Source organism: Octopus bimaculoides, chromosome 3, assembly GCF_001194135.2.
Source record: "Octopus bimaculoides isolate UCB-OBI-ISO-001 chromosome 3, ASM119413v2, whole genome shotgun sequence".
In the NCBI taxonomy this organism is placed as follows: Eukaryota; Metazoa; Mollusca; class Cephalopoda; order Octopoda; family Octopodidae; genus Octopus; species Octopus bimaculoides.
Genome location: NC_068983.1, coordinates 165,501,981 through 165,509,472, shown reverse-complemented (window position 1 = coordinate 165,509,472; position 7,492 = coordinate 165,501,981).

The following is a 7,492-nucleotide window of genomic DNA, read 5'->3' as shown; positions in this document are numbered from 1 at the left end:
TCTGTACAAAACTGTACAAATCCAAATATATGGTACCCTAGGCATAACACCTACATGAACTTCTAACTTGTTGTCTCTTGAGGTCTCTGGGTGAGACTTGGATCCAACTTGTACAAATGCAAAACAAAAGTCAAACATAAAAAAATAATAATAATGATAATGATAATGATAATAATAATAATAATAATAATAATAATAATAATAATAATAATAATAAAAATAGTAGTAGTAGTAGTAGTAGTAGTACCAGGCAGTACCATAGTTTTGATTGGAAGTGTTATCATGTACATTGTTTTGTCTTGGTATAAAAGATGGGCTACAGCAAATATTCCTCTCAATACCACAGATTTGCTTGTCAGTTATTTGACCTTAACCTTTGGTGGCTGACGATATGTGCACCTCTGATCACGGGCAGAAGTAATTGGGGAGCATCATAGCCATGTGTTGAGAGGAATTCTTTAGGGTTTGGATAATTCACCTCTGGAAACATGGGTGTTTCGTTCAAAATCCTTAAACAGCCCTTATTCTAGAGTCATTTGAGCGGGATGGGCTACTCGACCTGAAGAAAATCCTAACTGAGCCCAACCTGCAAGGTCATGCGTTGTTCATCTTGGTACAAGGTCACTATGTTGCGCACATATGGTTGGGATTCATGTGCTTGGTGTACTCCTGTCGGACCGGTAGTCATGATGGGTATGTTGGGCTTCGTATATTTGTACCCCAGTGTCACTTTGATGGCAAGCGCTACTCTCACTCAATAATAATAATAATAATAATAATAATAATAATGACAAGAAGAAGGACCTGGAAATTGAGAAACAAATGCAGGAATTTGACAAGTAAATGTAAGGACCTGGAAACTGAAAAACAAAAGATGTGGAATCTTAAAGCGAGAACTGTTCCTGTTATTGTATGTGCCCTAGGTATGATAAAAAAAGGGATGTCAGAAACATCTAGATAACATCCCAGGAGAACCATGTCTCAGAGAAATCCAAAAGACTGTGCTGACAAGTACTGCCCACAACCTTAGGAAAACCCTATCAATTTAAATGTCTGTGTTGTATTACATGAAGATATTTCATTACTGCCCCTGCCACTTCCCCTCCCCAAGCTTTCAGGTCATACTGTAACATCTCTTATCCTTCACCCACCCTAGGACGCTGGGTGTGTCCCGACAAGTGATTGTAACAGATTAAAAGCAAATAACAACAACAACAACAACAACAACAACAACAATGATAATGATAATAATAATAATAATAATAATAATAATAATAATAATAATAATAATAATAATTCATTCTTTTATTAGCCACAGAGGCTTACATACAATAACATTAAAGAACATGCAACAACATAAAATAAAAAGCAGGACGATACAATGGGTTTTCAGCGTGTAAACAATATAAATAACAGTTAAAAGTAAACAAATTAAAACTCCCAAAAGGGGAGGCACTTTAAGGTCCTCGTAGAGAAACCCACAAAAAGCTACGAGTGCCTGATCAACAGGGCAAGAGCCCTTCTTTAATTTTTCCCAGGTATATGCTCAGAATTGGTCCTTTCACACTGGCCATTCTTCTAACATTCACCCACCTTTCAACAAACTTGCTACAAGGCAACGCCTCCCTCTCCTCCCCCTCATCTTCCTTTTCAAGTGAAACTTGAAAAAGTCGAAGAGGGCTTCACCAAAGAAGAAAGAGTCTGTCTTTAACCCTTTCAAACGGGTCCACCAGACTACCTCTTTCGCTACAGCCACTAGACAAATAAAAATTTCCCGCCCCTTCCGGTCGAAAGAGGGTGGTGGGGGCAATCTCCACAATGAATTCAGCTGATAGCCGGATCCGTCCTACACGCGACAGCAGGTGTTCGACATAAACACGCAGGTCAGCAATACTCGGGCACTGGAATAGGGCGTGCAGTACGGTTTCATCGTTCTGGGCGCAGCTCGGGCAGGCCTGGCTGACAGCATCTCCGTGCCTGTAAAGTTTATCTCGAACAGGCAGCCTCGGTAGCACTGTCAGGCAAGGGATTTCTGGGAGTTATCCATACGCTCAGGCTCGAGAGTTCTCCGAAACAGACCGGTTAGCTGGTATTCATCGATGCCCAGAGTTTCCCCGAGAACGTCGTCGCACTTACCCTCCACTAGCCCTCTATAGAACGCTAGAGTGGAACTACCACCGACCGCATTGCCCGCCTGGCGGAGGACTGTGATCGCTTGACGGCACACGATGTGCCAAGCGTTCCTCTTCTGTCTATGCCTAATCCAGGTTTGCAGCTCAGTCAAAGAGACGAGCTGTGGAAAAGTGTGCCTGACAAAAGCTGACCACACCTGCTGAACGTCAAGAGAACGCTGGAGATGCCGCAATATCTGCGCATGTGTGCGCATCAGCAACCACGGCATGCCCAGCCCTCCATTAAGCGGCAGATGGAACGCCTGACCAGTGGAACGCGCCCCTTCCACAGAAAGCGGAAGAGTAAGCGCACCAGCTTGGTCAACCAGCAAACAGGACAAGGGACGACCGTCAAGCGGTAATAGATGACGGATGCGATGTAGAAGGACTTAGATGTAGACACAGGTCCGGATTAAGACACATGGTGGCTTTAAGCACTCAAAACATTCTGGTACCCCCTTATATGTGTAATTGAAAAATATAAACAATAATAAACAATGAAATAATTTTTTTTTATTTTTCAAAATGAAACAAAACTAACAGCAGGATGGAGAATAATGTTTATTTTTGTTTACTGCCTCTTAATTTATATATGAAAAATTTTCTCTTACGTTTTTTTTTTAATTGCAAAGTCTTTAATCAGATCCTCAAAATTAATCTTACGCAACACATCTGCTTCTATACGTAGTAGAGATAAGGCAGTTTAGCAACTTTAAATTGGTTTCTTTAGTGCCGTAAACCATTTACCATTTCTGTGGTGACCCCCTTCCCTTGATGTCCTAAGCACGTGCTTATTTTGCATAGATACCAGCACGACAATTGTCCTAACCTTTCACCAGCAAATACTGCCTGGACATATTTATATATCACATTTGTTATGAGAATATGGTTGTTGTTTATTCAGAGATCAACTGCGATCCAGCAGATATATAATCAAGGACGTTCCAGCTATGACCATCTAGCATTTTATTCAGACACGGTGTATCTCGGATTAGGTTCTCCAGTCTTTGGACTACCTTTGTTGGTACAACAGAACTGAGTTCATTCGGTGGAGTTTTAGCTGCCGTTTGGGATGACCAGAATGGCTGCCACTTCCTTAAACGTGTCATACATTTGACTACAGTAAACCATGCGCATATAAAGTGGTCATACCGTACGGTCCACACACACTAGCAACACGACGCAGCCCCACGCCATTGACGTGATTGCGGTATTGCATTCTAGCCGTGAAATCCAGCCCCCGATCTGTGTAATAATTGAAACATCAGGGACGTCGTATAGCTGTTTCATGTATGCAATGATGCTGGTGTCATCGATATGGCAGTCGTAACAAAGCCGACCTCATCGATGTGTCTATTGTTTACAGGATTGCGTTCAATACAAGCGAGAATACGATGGCCGTATTGCGTTTCAATGATAACAACAATTATTGTGATTCATCTGATAGTTACATCGTGATAGCATAATTAAATGTCATTGGTGATACCTTTCTTCTTGTGTGCATATGTAAGTACATACATACATCTATATACATGCATATATATGTATATATATATGAAGGGAATTCGATGCAGTTGTTGGAAGGAGATATGACAGCTATATGATATTTAATTGTCCCTCACACAGATACATTACGTTATCTGTTACGTTGATCTACAGTTTGTACTTTCATTAGCAACAGACCAAATTGTTTTCCAAACAATAGCCCTTACACGCTTACAGACCTCTCGCCGCGTCTCCCTGAGTATTTCACACACACACACACACACACACACACACACACACACACACACACACACACACACACGCACACACACATTACTGTTTGTTTCTATGCTATGTTGTATATAAAAACAATTTAAGATTACATTGAAGAATTACTCAATGCTCTTTAGAAGAGAACTTGCTTATTAAAACTTTTACAAGTGGAGGAGTGACAGTGACTTCGAAGCTTCGGCCTGCTAGCCTTTGCAAACCAGTGTACACACACACACACACACACTAATAGATTCATAAGTCGTTTTATCACATGAAGATGTTAATCCGTTCTAACAGAGCGCACCCTATTAATCCTACCAACATTAACTCCGACTGAAACCTAACTAGACTTCTTATTAATGGACACCCTTTGTGTTGCGCCATGTATGGTACCTATTTACGGCTTGGCTGATTGGGCAATTAAAATATTAGACGTCGTAGCAATGGGGACAGTTGTGCAGTAGTTATGACAGAATCTGTGAAATATTTCATTAAAAGAGGAATATTTGCATGGATAGGGCACCTTTCTGCTCTGGAAGTCAATATCGGAAAATTTGATAATTATTTCGGACAGTTAGCTGAAATCGAGGTATTGTAGGATTAAGTGTCATTAGAGGGGCCATGTTTAAGGGCTCAAAAGTCTGGGTGCTGAACTGAGATGTAGGCCGCCCCCATCAACTCCCATCGAAATATGACGCAATTCTATGATAGAAAATTATTTCCACCTGGGCTCACAAAACTTATATTAAGCTGGCCTTGGTTGTAACATTCAAAATACAAAGCCTAAGAGCCCGTAGTTTAATATCATACCAAGCTATTGATAGGATTCGAACTTACGAGGATTCAATCGACAGACTGACATTCTTTTTGAATAACCCTGAGGAATATTTCCTTCGTATCTGTTTGTAACAGAGACCTCGTGATACGGGAGGGAAGTTTCGAACTAGTCGATTCTACAAGCTGGTTCGATTCTTACTAGAAGTTCTTTTGTTTCACACAGGTTGGAGGAAATAAGCAGCACATAAACACCTAGGTATACGCTATTAAGCAGTATCAAATTGAAATAGCAACCTGTGTATCATATTAAGTGTATATACATCGTTGAAAGGCCTGATGGTGTCGATTTTGTGTGAGAGAAAAATCTCTTCGTAGATTTGCTGTGTTAAAAACACAACACACACACACACACACACACACACACACACACACACATATATATATATATATATACCAGAACAAGGTGAACATTGCGGCTACAGTGCCTCACGAGAACGATAGACGTGTTTCGCGTTACTTGAGGTTTGTCAATGCCGTGCACCTTTTTGATACTTTCAAGGACAATATTCGTGTTTTGAGATACAGGAAACAATGAATTAATATATTCACTGATGATGCGGAAAGTTTCTCAGGTTGTAAAAAATCTTGGTGAACGCAACTGAAACAGCATCAGATTCATTTGCATATCACATTTGCATATCATTTGCATATCACATTAAACGTATGTTCATCGTTGAAAGGCCTGGTGCTGAGGTTTTTGTCTGAGAGAAAGTCTCTTCATAGATTTGTTGTGTTAAAAGACATAATATCTACGGAAGGAGACGAACTTCACTCCAGCAATCATTGATTGACAAATGACAAACAGCGACACGGCGTTGAGAAACCGAAACACATTTGTTGTTCTCGTGAGTCACTGCTGTGACCATTTTCGTCTCGTTTTCATTTATATCATGTTTTTTAACACAGGTCTATGAAGAAATTTTATCGCAGACAATTCCTCAGCATTGTTCCCTCTAACAGTGTGCACACATTTAGTATGTTATACAGATGCCGATTGTAAACCTTACATAATTTCAGTTATCTTGTTCTATAGAATGTAGAGTGAAATACCAATTGATTAAGATATCGAGCAACAAGTTCTTTACAGGCGTTTAGCCGAGTCACTTGGACAGATGGCTTCATTAGCTTGGGTCTTAGTTACCTTGAGTTTACGGGTTCCAGGTGACCAGGGAGCATTTATTTTACATTAATATAATACCATCCTGAAGAATATATTTGTTTCGCATTCGATTAATGCCATAAAAAATGTAATAAAGCGTTGAATTCATGGAGTCTTATTTATCTTTAGGTTTTGGCTAAATCGTTATTGTATCGGACATACTGTTGAATTGCCTGTACTTCATAACACGTGACTGTCGCTGTGTTGTTGTTAAGAGTGGGTACAGCAGACTGTTGTGGATCACTGATGTAAGTGGAAGAGAAACTGCAAAAATCCCTAGCTTTTAGGAGACGCATGGATAGTGGAAGCGGCCAGCCTCGGGCGACGCTTTTAGGGGACAGCACTTTGGGGTCTGCTATATAAGCTTGTGTAAGAGGAGGGTGCTCGGCAAACTCAAACGTTACTCCAGGCGGCATACGTTCTAGCTCCACCGCTAGATTTTAGTATTGTGTTTAATCCAGAGAGTAAGGTTTGAAGGGGAGAATCTAAACCAGTGCTTCTTAACCATTTTTTAAAACTGGGATTCCTGTTTTACTCAGGCGCACCTTCACAGCCATTCAATGTCTAAAAAATCCCACCATATTTTTATGATTAAATATTATCAAGAACTGTATTAAAAAATTGTTAAAATATTTTATTTATTGTTGAGGCATAAGCAAATAATTGCACATAAACTTTTACAACAAAGTCTTATGTGGACCTTCTCCCACAAGGGCCACATGGACCTCCAAGGAAGGGCCTTATGGACCTCGATTGAGAACCATTCCTATAAACCATGATGCCTAGATCAATATAGAAATAGCAACACAGAAGAAAGATTTACCCTGGTGGTTCTATGATTCAATGGTTTGTGAGATTCGTCTGTCAAATCTGTTCTGTCAAATAAATATTTGAGCTGTCTGTTATCCCTTCAGGCCTTCCGTAGTTTAGCACGAGCAAGCATATGTCAAGTCTAACCAGCAAGGTACAAGGAAGGTAATAACACAGGATTGTTATGATAAGGCAACCAAAGAGTGAAGTACTGCAGGAATACCTCCTACCATCTACAGCTAGCAGTGACGTCACAACGGCACGAGCTGTGCAATGACAGACACACAGACGTACACTATGTTAGGGACACGCTTCCATGTCACGTGATCAGCACGGTTACTCGGCAAACAGTCGGCCATCTTTGTTGCCGTTTGACTTGTTTTTGCAGTTGCCTCTTCTTCTTCTTCTTCTTCTTCTTCTTCTTCTTCTTCTTCTTCTTCTTCTTACTACTACTACTACTACTACTACTACTACTACTACTACTACTACTACTACTACTACTACTACTGCTGCTGCTACTGATAGTAGCTGCAGTAGTGGTAGTAGTTGTTCTATCTCCCTCCCCTCTCGTTCATATTTTCTCCCTCTTCCTTTACATGTCTATTCTCCGTCACCATCCTCTATTATTTCCTTAGATTAACTTTTTATCCCCCTCCCTCTTTATCTATCTATCTATCTATCTATCTATCTATCTATCTATCTATCTATCTATCTATCTATCTATCTGTCTGTCTGTCTGTCTGTCTGTCTGTCTACC